Genomic DNA, 15,361 nt, shown 5'->3' with positions numbered 1-15,361 from the left:
GTTAAAGTTCCAGAAGGGTACTCTTCAGATATTAGAAGACTTGTGTCTATGAAAGACCTCAAGTTAAAGAGTTTAAAGACCCATGATTGCCATGTTATAATGGAACATTTTCTCCCAATAGGTATACGTTCTATTCTTCCAGAAAAAGTAAGAAGCTCTATAACTAAGTTGTGTTCTTTCATCAAGTCAATTTGCAGTAAGGTGATCGATCCTGCGATCTTACCAATGTTGCAAAAAGAAATCGTATTACTTTGTGTGAGCTTGAAATGTTTTTTCCTCCATCATTTTTTGACATAATGGTACATCTAGTTGTTCATCTTGTGAAAGAGACACAATTGTGTGAACCAACTTATATGAGATGGATGTACCCTGTTGAACGTTATATGAAAATATTAAAAGGGTACGTGAAGAACCGAAGTCGACCAGAAGGTTGTATGGTTGAAAGATACATTGTTGAAGACGCGATTGAGTTTTGTACTGAATATTTGTCTAATGTTCAGTCAATCGGACTCCCCAAGTCTCAGCTTGTCGAAAAGAAAGAAGGAAAAAATCTAATTGGAAATAAAATCATGGCAGTATCAAGAGTCGAACGGGATCAAGTGCATTTGTATGTTCTGCACAATGAGAATGAGGTTGAGCCGTATGTTGAAATTCACAAGGATGTTCTCCGAGGTTTAAATCCCAATAGAAATGAAAATTGGATAGTACGAGAGCACAATCGATGTTTTATACCTTGGTTTAAGGATCATATTTATTCAAAGTATTATTCAGATCCCGCTTCAATAATAGAAAGGTTGAGATGCTTAGCATATGGTCCAAGTTTCCATGTTTTTTCTTATAGCGCATATGCGATTAATGGATACACATTTTATACCAAAGAACAAGATGATAAAAGTACTATGCAGAATAGTGGTGTCACCGTGGTAGCTGAAGCAATGCACATATCAAGTGTGAAGGACTTAAACCCCAAATTTGCAAATCTGTCGTATTTTGGTGTTATCGAGCGCATTTGGGTGTTTGATTATGAGAAGTTTCAGATTCCTATATTTGGTTGCAAGTGGGTTGAAAATAATAACGGCATTCGAATGGATAAGTCAGGATTTTTGCAAGTGGATCTTAATAGGGTGGGATACAAAGATGAGTCTTTTATTCTAGCCTCTCAAGCTAGACAAGTGTTCTATGTCAATGATCCGAAAAGTACGAAATGGTCTATAGTTCTTTTTTCCAACAAAGTAATTGATGAAAACACTGGAGATCAAGGTGATATTGATGTTGAGATTGAATCGTTTACCAGAAATGATCAAGATGAGAATATTATATCAAATGATTCATATATTAGAAATGATCATAATGAGGGTATTTGGATCAATCCAACCGTCCTTGTTGTTAAGAGACATGTAGAACACATTCCAACCAAGAAAAGAAAGAGAACTTAGTGAAAAAAGTACAGGTCAAATGATTTTAATTGTTTTCTTTATTACAGGTAAAATGGCTTTTATTACAGCAAATCGAGTCAGTTGCATCAAAAAAAAGGTATAAACACAATTATATGATATTTATGCATAGAAAATGTTAATTCTTGATCTTATACTTCACCTAACTAATTTTATGATATTTTAGGTTCATGCTATTGATATTGAACAAAAAGAGGTTGTTGCTAAGAAGACTGCGGCTAGCAAAAAAAACATACATCTTAGAGATGCTTTTGCTACTTAGTTTTATTTCTTTTTAAGTTATGAATTGGTTGTATATTTAGAATCTTTAGAAGTTAAACGATTATATATCAGTGGATTGTTGTATATGTATGGATTGTTGTATATAAGGCTTGTTGAATGCAATATGTGAAAAAGGGCTTCAAATTATACAGTTTTAGGTGTACTGCTTCAATATACAGGTTGTCTAAAATAAATAAAAAAATATAGCGCTTTTTAAAAAAAAAAATTTAAATAACCACCCACTTTAGAGGGCGCTTTCCAAAATAAGTGCCCTCTAAACCCTTTAAATTTCCACTTTAGAGGGCGCTTTCCAGTAAAAGCGCCCTCTAAACCCTTAAAAGTTTCCACTTTAGAGGGCGCTTTCCAGTAAAAGCGCCCTCTAAACCCTTAAAAGTTTCCACTTTAGAGGGCGCTTTCCAGTAAAAGCGCCCTCTAAACCCTTAAAAGTTTCCACTTTAGAGGGCGCTTTCTTTAAAAAGCGTCCTCTAAAGTGGCCCTTAAAGGGCTTAAAGAGCCACTTTAGAGAGCACTTTCACCAGGAAAAAAAGCGCTGTCTTTACCTATGCCAGCGCCAGATAAGAGGGCGCTTTAAAGCGCTGTTATAGGCCAAAAAAAGTGCCCTCTTTTCCCTTATTTGGCGTAGTGAGTCATTTAGTTTTATGCACTTTAATTTTAAGTCTTTATTCATTTGCCATTATTCATACCATTTAAACTTGTTTACTTTAATGTCATTTTCACTTTGCTCATTTGAGCCTTATTTTGTTATTATATTGTGATTGTATATACTTGTTTGTGTTTTTGGTCTTTTGACCTTAATGTACATAATAATAACAAAAACCCTAAAAGACATTTGTGTGGACTGTTGGATTTGCTCTGAGACATTGGACTTAGAATTGGGCAACACCCCCAATGCAAAAGGACTTGGCCAATGCCAACTTTCATGAAACCAAGTGCTTGTGATTTAAAACTTCATCTGAAGCAAGTATTGTGATCCCATCTAAGTTCATCTGCTACATGGTGTTATTGAAGCTGTTACTTTGAACCTGTGCCTAGTGCCTATCTTTGAGTTCATCTGATACATGAGAGATTATGAAGAAGATCATGAAGTTGCTAAGCTTGGATGTGGCTATCTTTATTTGATGCCTTGCTCTTCATCTTGCTATTTGTGTATTGATATTGCTTGATTCTAAAGTCCAAGGGAAATTTGGGTTTCTATATGACATTCTTGTCTATTGGATTGCAACCCATTGATCAGATCTTTTCAACTCTTAACTTTTAAATTTTTGCTTAGGATTAGTCTCTTCATCTCTTCCCCACTTATTTAATTTCAATTCTCTCCCTCCTTTTAAAACCTTCTTTGCTTGTGTTTTCTAAACTTATACCATATTGCAAATTAGAAACATTGGCCTTATGCCATTGAATTTTTAAACTCTTTTCTTAATCAAATTTGTAAATAAACTTAACCATACTTGACTTAAAATTTCAAAAGACAAAAAGAACTAATACTCATTCAAAACTTTTTAGGCATTTTATGCCTTTGTTAAACTTAATTTATTGTTAAAAAGCAATGCATCCACTTTGAAATTGTTACCACGAACTATGAGGTTTTGATCCCTCATTTTATGTTGGTACGTAGGCACAAGTCCGAAGGTCTTGTCAAACGCAAAACTATAATTAATGAATTCTTCTCTCATCCCTCCATTCTATTCATTGCAAACATCATTTTATACCAAAACACATATGCACACAAGAAAGGGCTCCCTAGGAGTACCTAGGACATTTTGGTTGCTAACACCTTCCCTCTGTGTAACCAACCCCCTTACCTATTATCTCTGGCATTTTATTAGTTTTGATTTGAAAACTTATTATTTTTGGGTTTTGTTCGTACTTTTCCCTTTTCCCTTGGAAGCAATAAAAGCGCGATGACGACTCTGGTTTAATTGACGTCTAGCTTATCCATAGCTTGATGGTCATGAATTTACCGCTATAGAAATTAAGTGGTGACTCTGTTGGGGAGTAGTCTCCAGTGGGTTTAGCCTACTTTTTTGTGTGTGTATAATTGTATATTTGATGTATGTATATTTGTTTGTGTGATATAATCTGTTTGTTGTGCTTGGTGATCTCTGAGTGGTAAGATAAGTTCTAACTTGAACTTGAGTGCAATTAAGATAGGAAGATGGTATAGTCATGTTCGACTTGTGTGGAATAGTCCTTAACAAGTTGGCTTGAGACCTATCTACTCAGTGGAAACCCTTTTGGAGTTATGAATGTCACACAAGTTATTTGTTGTTAGGCATTACTTTCTCCGATTTGAGGTCCGAGAAGCTGAGGACCATAGAACATTTAACCCATCTTGGCCTATTTAGGACGTAGTGCGGAGACTGTTCAAGTGTAGACATGATAACAATTGTTACGCGATACTACACTCAGACGAGTTTCTCTTGAGAATATTATGGGTTGCTGAGTCAGTCATCCTAACCTATAATATTTGATAGATGAAATTAAGACTCTGGGAAATTTCTAGAACATGATCTGCAGGTTTTATCCTTAGTACACTCCTTTAGGATTGTTCTTACCCAGACTCCATGCTCGTGACTCACCATAAACACTTGATTCTTGGTTGATCCAATCAAGTCTTGTCAATGTCAATGGAACTTGGGTGTTGATAAGGTGAAAAACATAATCCACCAAAATAGATGATTGATCTTGACAATGACTCGATTCATCCCTTGACCTTTGTTTGTTTGCCTTATGTGTGATCCCTTATTTGTGATTGTTGCATTCATGTATTCATGCGCATCATAACATTCATCACACCAGAAATAATTTCAAGGAACTGAGGTCTTATTTGCAAATATTTTGAGACCATGTCTTATGTACGAAGGAACACTAAGAAGTACAGTTTCAGATGTCCAGACTTGAAAGAGTTAATGAGGTTGCCATCTTTTGTATTAGATCCCTTGGACTTCAAGCAACGTCATGGGAAGCTTCTGTCTATCTTGTCTGCTGATGTGGTCGAAGGACTGTTGAGTGTGTTGGTTCAGTTTTATGATCCTCTCTCCCATTGCTTCACTTTTCCTGATTATCAGCGTGTGCCTATGTTGGAGGAGTATGCCCCTCTCTTGGGAATACCTGTTTCTAGCAAAATGCCCTTTAGTGGATTGTAGGAGATTCCCAGATCTCATCTTATAGTCGAAGCTCTTCACTTGAAGAAGTCTGAGATTAAGGTTCATTGGGTGAAGAAAGGAGGATTGTTTGGATTGACTTCTGAGTTCCTCATCAAGGAAGCTATTGCCTTTGCTCAAGCAGGTAGTGTGGATGCTTTTGAAGCTATCTTTGTATTGCTCATCTATGGGTTGGCTTTGTTCCCTAACATTGATAGTTTTATTGATGTTAACGCCATCAGAATCTTCTTGATTGGGAATCCTGTGCCTACTTTGTTGGGTGATATGTACTTCTCTTTGCATCTAAGGAATTCTAAGGGTGGTGGAACTATTGTGTGTTGTGTTCCTCTTCTGTACAGGTGGTTTATTTCGCACTTGCCTCAGACGCCTGCTTTTGTGGAGAACAAACAATGTCTACGGTGGTATTTGAGACTTATGTCTCTCACTAATGATGATATAGTTTGGTATGATTCTTCATTGGGTAGCTTGGAGATTATTGACTGTTGTGGTGAATTCTCTAATGTGCCTCTCATTGGTACACAAGGAGGAATCAACTATAACCATGCTTTGGCTCGTCGTCAACTTAGGTTCCCCTTGAGAAACAAACCTAATAACACTCTGTTAGAAGGTCTTTTCTATCAAGAGGGTAAATATCCCCAACATTTGAAGCAGAAGATTGTGCATGCTTGGCGTAATATGCATAGGAAAGGAAGATCCGAGCTTGGTTCGTGCAATTGTGTAGCTTTGGAAGCTTACACTCTTTGGGTGAAGAAGAGAGATTTGGAACTGAAGATGCCTTATGCTTGTGAGATACCTATGTCTATGGTTGTGGTTGAGCCATTAACTTTCCCTAACAAAGATGTAGAGGAGTTGGAAGACGCACTCGCCAAGATGAAGCAAAAGAGGGATATGTGGGAAAAGCGTTTCCATGCTTTAAGCAGAAAGCATGAGGAGTTGCAACTTGAGTCTAAGGACAAAAATGCACTTATTGAGCTTCTTGAAGACCGAGTAGTGAAGAGACAAAGGGAACCAGAGGTGTCCTCGAGAAGACTCAGATGAAAACTTCTTTTGAGTCCGAGATCCGACATATTCGAAGGAAGTACACGCCTGCGGCCCAATCGTCTGACATTGTTGTTAGGGATCCTTAGGATGATTAGTCTCATTTTCCCTTGTATTTTGTATTTTGGTTACTGAAATTGTACTCAGCGTAATTCTTACAATTATATAAATAAAAGATTTTATGGTCAATCAAAATGTGCAATTGTTATTATTATATATTTGCAAATAAAATAGTAAACTCCTTGAAAATAAAAATAATCAAGCATTTCATTTCATGCATCATTTTCATAGCAGGTTTCTCTTTTGCCAGATGTCTTATTGGTTCTTCTTCTGTGCTTCGACCAAGATGACTCATCGATACAATACCCGCGCCAACCATCCAAGGATCATGGGACATCTAGAGCAAGAGAACAAAGATTTAAAGGACGAGATTGCCTGTCTGACTGCCATGATGGAGCCAGTCCTAGCTGCTCAAAGTCAATCTTCTCCAACACCTGCAACTCCTCCTCCTTAGAGGACAGTCATATCAGAGGTTGCTTCTTCAACCGGGCCTGCCGCTCATTTCGCTCCCGCCATGCTTGCCGGATTCCCATGGGGAATGCCGCCCAACTTTGTACCTGAAGGTTTTGTGCCTACTTTTGCTTCCATGCCGGCATCTACCCCGGTCATGTCTGTGTCACCATCGATTGTTCACACTCTGCCTCATGTTGAGGACACCATCTATCATTCTGAGCCATCTGAGGGCCCTGATGTTTATGAGAAGTTGGATGAAATGAAAGACCAATTCCTTGAGTTGCGAAAGGAGTTGAAGACCCTGAGGGGAAAATATTTGTTCGGAAAGAGTGTTGCAGAACTTTGCTTGGTTCCCAATGTTAAGATCCTAATGAAATTCAAAGTCCCTGACTTTGAAAAGTATAAGGGGAATACTTGTCCACTCAGTCATCTCATCATGTATGCTAGGAAGATGTCGATGCAAACTGATAATGATCAGTTACTGATCCATTATTTTCAAGACAATCTGACTGGTGCCGCTTTGAGGTGGTACATGGGTTTGGATAGTGCGAGTGTCCGCACGTTTAATGATTTGGGTGAGGCTTTCGTAAAGCAGTACAAATATAATATGGATATGGCACCGTATAGGCACCAGTTGAGGTCATTGTCTCAGAAGGACAAGGATACGTTCAAAGAATACGCTAAATGATGGAGAGAACTTGCCGCTCATATCAACCCTCCTTTGGAAGAAAAGGAGATGACTAAGATTTTTCTCAAGACCCTGAGCTCATTTTACTATGAGCGCATGATTGCCAGTGCCCCCAGTGATTTTACCGAAATGGTAAACATGGGTATGAGGCTAGAAGAAGGTGTCCGAGAAGGACAATTATCTAAAGAGGAGGTTTCGTCTAGCAAGAAGTATGGCAGTGGGTTTTCCAGAAAGAAAGAAGGCGAGACTAATGCAGTATCCGTTGGGAGGCAGATGAGGCCTCATGTTAAAAGGAATCCATAACCCCGTCAATATCATCACCAAGTATCATATGTTATTCCTGTATTTTAAAACAATCAATCAATGTCCGTTCAACAACAACGTCAATAACAGCCACCGCAAAGAACAAACAACTACAACAACAACACCAACAATCATCAACAACAACAAAACTTTAAGAGGAAAAAGGTCTCTTTCGACCCGATTCCTATGTCTTATGATTAATTGTATCCGTCATTGGTTCTTAAGAACCTTTTGAAACCAAGAAATCCTCCACAAATTCCAGAACCACTTCCATGGTGGTACAAGCCAGAGCTTCACTATGCCTTTCATCAAGGGGCTCCTGGCCATGATATTGAGATCTGTTACCCCTTGAAGTACGAAGTTCAGAAATTGGTTAAAAGTGGGATGGTGTCCTTTGAGGATCGTGCGCTGAATGTCAAAGCAAACCCACTACCTGCTTATGGTAACCCTTCTATTAATATGGTAGATGGTTGTCCTGGGGAGTTCAAAGTATATGATGTCCGCTTCATTAGAAGGTCCTTGGTGACAATGCACAAGGATATCTGTATGGTGAGTGATTATGGGCATGACCATGATGGTTGTGCAATCTGCAGTATCAATCTCCGAGGTTGTGTGATTGTGAAGAGAGACATCCAGAGGTTGATGGATAGGGGTATGATCCAGATTCTTCATTCCCGTCACTTAGGTGACGATGTGAATGTAATAGTTCATGTGTTCAAGACACCAGAGAAAGTGGTGATTCAATTCGACAACAACAGTAGTAACAGTGTCAGCAATAGATTGGTATCGTCGTTGGTAATACGGTTAGCGGGTCCAGTCCCGTATGCATCCGATAAGGCTGTCCTGTATCAGTATAATGCGACTATGTTAGAGAATGGTCAAAAGGTTACTTTGCCTACAACCAGTTCTATTGTAAGCATTGTTGATGTTACGAAGGTGACTCGTAGCATCCGTGTTTTTGGGCAGGTGTTCCCAAAGAGTGTAGAAGATATATCTGCCATTAAGAAGGTGGAAGTGCCTGCAGTGGATCCAATTAGCGCTCCAAAGTGTCAGTCTGGTGAATCCAGCGGTTTGAAGCCTAATGATGATGATGAGGTGCTCCGGTTGATTAAGAAGAGTGAGTTTAATGTGGTGGAGCCGTTGCTGCCATGATCGAGGGTGATGAAGATGAAGACTGCACTAACTTTGTGACGCATGGAAAAGCTTGCAACAATTGGATTGTTGTTGATGTTCCTGTTATTATGCATCATTCTAAGTAATTGCTTTTATTGTTTTTGAAAATCCTTCTCCTATGCCTAAGGGAGGAGTGAACATAGTTTGGCATTTTCAAATTTGATCATTAATAAAATTCAATTCTATTCATCCACATCTATGATGTTTTTACTTTTACTTTTTGCTTTTTTCTGGAAAATGGTAATCACAAAAAATATAATAAATATAATTGTCCATCTGCATAATATTTGGTCACAAATCACTTCTCTAAAATCAAAATATCAAATCATTATGCAGGTTGGTTTCTAAACCCATTGAATACAATGATCCTACTCCTTCGCTAAATTTTGAATTCCCTGTGTTTGAAGCTGAGGAAGGAAGTGCCGAAGAAGTATCTGATGAATTGTCTCGTCTACTTGAGCACGAGGAAAAAGCCATTCAGCCATTCGAAGAGCAGATTGAGTTAGTCAACTTGGGTTCCGAAGAAGTTATGAAGGAAGTCAAGATTGGATCTCAACTGTGTCCAAAAGTTAAGAAGGGGCTGATTGATCTTCTCCGAGAATATTCAAATGTGTTTGCCTGGTCCTATAAAGACATGCCTGGGTTGGATTATGAGATTGTGGAGCATAGATTGTCGTTGAAGCCAGAATGCCCGCCAATCAAGCAGAAGTTGAGGAGGACTCATCCTGACATGGAAATAAAGATCAAAGAAGAAGTGCAGAAGCAGATTGATGCTGGTTTCCTTGTTACTGCTAAGCATCCGCAATGGGTGGCCAATGTTGTGCTTGTTTCGAAGAAGGATGGAAAAGTCCGCATGTGTGTTGATTATAGAGATTTGAATAAAGTCAGTCCGAAAGATAATTTCCCTCTGCCACACATTGATATGTTGGTAGATAATACAACTAAATTCAAAGTCTTTTCATTTATGGACGAATTTTCTGGATATAATCAGATCAAGATGGCACCCGAGGATATGGAGAAGACCACATTCATTACACCCTGGGGAACATTCTGTTATAGAGTGATGCCTTTCGGTTTAAATAATGTTGGTGCAACTTACCAGAGAGCAATGACTACTCTTTTTCATGATATGATGCATAAAGAGATCGAAGACTATGTTGATGATATGATTTCTAAGTTCAGTAATGAAGAAGAACATGTTGAACACTTGTTGAAGCTATTCCAGAATTTGAGGAAGTATAAACTCCGCTTGAACCCCAATAAATGTACTTTGGTGTTCGTTCTGGTAAGTTGTTGGGCTTTATTGTCAGTGAGAAGGGTATTGAAGTTGATCCTGTCAAGGTCAAAGCAATACAAGAGATGCCTGCGCCCAAGACTGAGAAGCAAGTCAGAGGTTTTCTCGGTCGTTTAAATGATATCTCAAGATTTATTTCACACATGACTGCCACATGTGTGCCTATATTCAAGCTTCTTCAGAAAGCTCAATCTTGTGATTGGACCGAAGACTGCCAGAAAGCTTTTAATAGTATCAAAGAGTATTTGCTTGAGCCTCTTATTCTATCTCCGCCGGTGGAAGAAAGACCTTTGATCATGTATTTGATTATGCTTGAAGAGAGTATGGGATGTGTTCTTGGTCAGCAAGATGAGACTAGAAAGAAAGAATATGCTATTTACAACCTCAGTAAGAAATTCATCGATTGTGAGACTCGGTATTCTATGCTTGAGAAGAGTTGTTGCGCATTGGCTTGGGATGCTAAGCGTCTGCGTCAATATATGCTGAATCATACCACTTGGTTGATATCCAAAATGGATCCAATCAAGTATATTTTTGAGAAGTCTGCTTTAACTGGGAGGATTTCCCGTTGGCAGATGTTATTATCAGAGTACGATATTGAATACCAATCTCAGAAAGCGATCAAAGGTAGTGTCTTGGATGACCATTTGGCTCACCAACCAATTGAAGATTACCAGTCAGTGCAGCCTGACTTTCCTGATGAAGAGATTTTGTACCTAAAAATGAAAGATTGTAATGAACCATTGCTTGCAGAAGGGTCAGAACCTGGTTCCCGTTGGGGCATGGTATTTGATGTAGCTGTTAATCAATATGGTAATGGCATTGGGGAAGTAATCATTACTCCTCAAGGCACACATTTTCCATTTACAGCTAGATTGACTTTCAAGTGTATAAACAATATGGCTGAGTATGAAGCTTGCATTATGGGGATAGAAGAGGCCATTGATTTCAGAATCAAGTATTTGGACGTCTATGGAGATTCATATTTGGTTCCGAATCAAATCAAAGGTGAATGGGAGACGAATCAACCCGGTTTGATACCATATAGAGACTATGCGAGGAGGATTTCAACTTTCTTTACAAAGGTTGAATTTCATCATATCCCTCGAGATGAAAACCGGATGGCAGATGCTCTTGCAACTTTGGCTTCAATGATTATGGTGAAGTATTGGAATGAAGTTCCCAATTTGACTGTGATGCGTCTTGATAAACCAGCTCATGTGTTTGCTGTTGAAGAGATCAAAGATGAGAAGCCATGATATTTTGATATCAAATATTTCTTCCAACGTCAGATTTACCCGCCTAGGGCATCCTTGAAAGATAAGAAGACTTTGAGAAGATTAGCCGACAATTTCTACCTAAATGGTAATATATTGTATAAGAGAAACTTCGATATGGTTTTGCTCAGATGCGTGGATAGACACGAAGCAGGCTTATTTATGACTGAAGTCTATGAAGGTTCCTTTGGCACTCATTCCAATGGACATGCCTTGGCAAAGAAGATGTTGCGAGCAGGTTACTATTGGCTGATAATGGAATCTGATTGTTGCAAGTTTGTGAAGAAATGCCACAAGTGTCAAATTCATGCAGATAAGATTTATGTTCTTCCCACGCTGTTGAATGTCATTTCCTCCCCATGACCCTTCTCCATGTGGGGATTTAATATGATTGGTATGATTGAGCCTAAAGCTTCAAACGAACATCATTTTATTCTGGTGGCTATTGACTACTTCACAAAGTGGGTTTAAGCGACATCGTATGCGAATGTAACCAAGCAAGTTGTTGTGAGGTTTATAAAAAATCAGATTATATGCCGATATGGTGTGCCAAGTAAGATCATTACTGATAATGGATCTAACTTGAATAATAACATGGTGGAAGCTCTTTGCAAAAACTTCAAGATTGCACATCATAATTCTTCTCCCTACATACCTAAGATGAATGGAGCTATTGAAGCTTGCAAACAAGAACATCAAGAAGATCATCTAGAAGATGGTTGTAACGTACAAAGATTGGCATGAGATGCTCCCATTTGCTTTGCACGGGTATCGTACATCTATCTGCACTTCAACTGGGGCAACCCCTTTCTCACTTGTTTATGGCATGGAAGCTGTACTCCCAATAGAGGTTGAGATCCCATCATTGCGTATTTTGATGGAAGCCAAGTTAACCGAGGCTGAATGGTGTCAGACCAGGTATGACCAGCTGAATTTGATTGAAGAGAAGAGGTTAACTGCCATGTGTCATGGTCAGTTATATGATTAGAGAATGAAGAAGGCTTTTGATAAGAAGGTCAGGCCTCGTGTATTTAGAGAAGGTGACCTTGTGCTCAAGAAGATTCTATCTTTCAAGTCATATTCTAGGGGCAAATGGACTCCTAATTATGAAGGCCCATATGTTGTTAAGAGAGCCTTTTTCAGGTGATGCTTTGATTCATACAACTATGGATGGTGAAGAGTTCACTCGTCTTGTGAATGCAGATGCAGTCAAGAAATACTTTGCCTAAAAAGAAAAGAAAAGCTCGCTAAGTTGAAAACTTGAAAGGGCGGCTTAGGCAAAAATGAGCGTCTCGGTGGATTGAAACCCGAAAGGGTGATCCAGGCAAAAATTAGAGACATAAAAACAGAAAAAATCACCTCGATAAATTGAGTATCCAACCTTGGGGCAATTTATGCAAAAATTAGGGATTATGGCAAGTAACTTCATCCTGCTGATCTTCAGTTTTGAAAACATTCTTAAGCAAATCAGTCAATCCCGATTCACCATCCCCGATGAAGTCGCCAAGAGCACAATGGACATCAAAAGTTGGTAGAAGGATTAGTGATCATTATATTTAATGTAGCCCTTTTCCATGTAAATTACCAATTTTCAACTTTTGTAAAGATCTATGGAGTCTTGTCATTTACAGACTACCATTCCATTAAATAAAGTTGAGCTTTTTATCCAATTGTTTCTACTCTTGTTTAATTCAACCAAATAGATTTAAATTTTATTATGATCATTTTTGAAATTAAATTTTTAAAATCATATTTTCTTAAATATATAAAAGCAGTTATTTTAAGCAATCGATATCATTTAGAGGAATATCAACAGCAGTTTGAAAAACGATTAGCCCTAAATGTAGAGCAGTATTGGTTCTCACCAAGCAGTGGGTGTAATCCCTGTTTTATCCCCGACAACATTTCCCCATCCGAGTTTGTTGGCCTCCCTTGAGTTGTAGGCATGTTATTTCGGAAGTTAGCACAGTTTCGGCATAATTTTGTTTCTCCGCAAATCGTCAGAGTTGCTCCTGATGTCGAGCAGCTATTGTGTTAGTCCTCTACAAGTTTGTCTCCCATTTGATATGGTGTTGACCTAAAATTCCCCGCAGAGTTTGTAGCAGTTCCCTCAGCAGATCCTCTCCTTGTGCTTTACCCAGCCAGGATTGGGCCTTCAAGATGTTTGTTTCTCTCTAGCAGTTGTTTCCCTCCCGTGAGGATTGGCTAGGGATTGTATCGATGGTTCAAATCAGTGACATTTGTATCCTTTGTGATCATTTTGTCAGCATAATCATCATATATACATATACGTATACATATACATATACATATACATATACATATACATATACATATACATATACATATACATATACACTCATATAATTTCATTATTACACTTTGTGATTCATCGTTCACTTTGATCCTCTGCTATGGTGGTTTATTTCTTCCCGGTGCAGATTTGGTTTGTTTGTCCTCTTCCAATTGTAGAATGTCAGCTCATTAAGCAAAAAGACTTTAACCTTTCTCTTTCCCCACTGAGCTATTTCCTTGTGGGTGATCATTATTTCAGTTTCCTCCCCAGTCTATTATCTGGATGGAACCACTCCCCTTGAGTTATATCCTCATTGGGTTGAGTCTTTAATTGACTTTTCTTTCTAGTTTTTTCCTAGATAGATGCTTTTGGTCCCCTAAGAGCCTATTACCCAGTAACTGGTAATATTCTTCTCATGTTTGTCACTTTTGTCCAATACCAGGCAAAGGTAACCTTGTTTCCCCAGCAGGATTCGTTTCTACGTCTCCCAGGAAGTATATCCTTGATATGTTCATCCTAACTGATGACGAATATTTTCTTCCCTTGTTTGAGTCTATCCTTGATATGTTCATCCTAACCGGTGACGGATATTCTCTTTTTGGTATTCTACCCAGTATCCGGTAGTTGTAATCCATATTTTGTTCCTCTGAGAGTTGATCCTTGATATGTTCATCCTAATCAATGACGGATATCCTCCCTAGAAACCCCAGGCAAGTCTATCCTTGATATGTTCATCCTAACCGATGACATATTTTCTTTCCTTTGAGTCTATCCTTGATATGTTGACTTTCACCGGTGACGGATATTCTCTCTCTTTGGTCTTCTGCCCAGTAACCGGTAGTTGTAAATCCTATTTTGGATTTTCCCAGCTGTTTATTCTTACCTAGTAACCGGTAATGAATACACCTCCTGGTTGCCTTCAGCGAGTCATCCTTGATATGTTTACCCTAATCGGTAATGGATGTCCTCCTTGTCAAATTTTTGTTATCCCTTTACCCAGTAACCAGTAATGGATAATAGATTTCTTCTCCTCCTGTGTTGAAGATCTTTTCTTCCCCAGTTGAGTTTGAGTGCGTATTTCTTTAGTGAAATCGTTGTTTCCTGCTTGGTTCGAGTATTTCAGCTTTGTTCTGATTTACCCGTTTCCCCTGCGGGTGTTCCTTTTGTTCCCCGGTTGAGTCTTTCCATCGATTCATTTTTATGGAATCCCTCGAAGACCCCAATTGTTCTTCAGTCGTAGCCTAGCCTACGCACAACCCTTTATTCCCCCCGAGTCTCTGTCTCCCCAGTGAGTTTTCCTTACGTAATGCATTATACTCCTGTGGACTTTCAGTTTCTCCGGATTCTTTTCCTTTGTGGCAACATTTCCCCATAAATATTATTTTAACATTCATTCCATATGCATCATGAGGTCTCTTAGGGACCAAAATTTGTTTCTATATGTTTTTATTTAAGCCCATTCTACTGAGTCAATACGAAGATTTTAACCTTCATCTCCTCAGTTAGAACATCCTTAAATAGGGGTAGCTATAAGACCCTAATTTTGACCCTAAGATCCCTCATGATTATCTCATCATATGCATTGGCATTGGGATCACATATTGGCATCCTCCTTACCCCCCATTCATTGGGTTTGCATTGGGAGAGGTCACTAAGCATATCTGATTGTATCATACTTTGTATTTTATCATCTTTACTAACCAAAATACCAAAAATATGTCTTTGTATAAACTAACTCTTTTGTAGGTAGGGTATGTGGTCACCTTTGATCTATCAAGCTCACATCTAGGGTTAAGACCCTCAATGCAAGGAGTTCAATCAAGAATTGGTTTACTATGGCTATAAGCATCATATATGGATCCCCATGGTCTTCACATGT

This window comes from Lathyrus oleraceus, chromosome 4 (genome assembly GCF_024323335.1).
Source record: "Lathyrus oleraceus cultivar Zhongwan6 chromosome 4, CAAS_Psat_ZW6_1.0, whole genome shotgun sequence".
Lineage (NCBI taxonomy): Eukaryota > Viridiplantae > Streptophyta > Magnoliopsida > Fabales > Fabaceae > Lathyrus > Lathyrus oleraceus.
The sequence above is the reverse complement of the archived record's forward strand: the minus strand, read 5'-3'. Positions refer to the sequence as shown.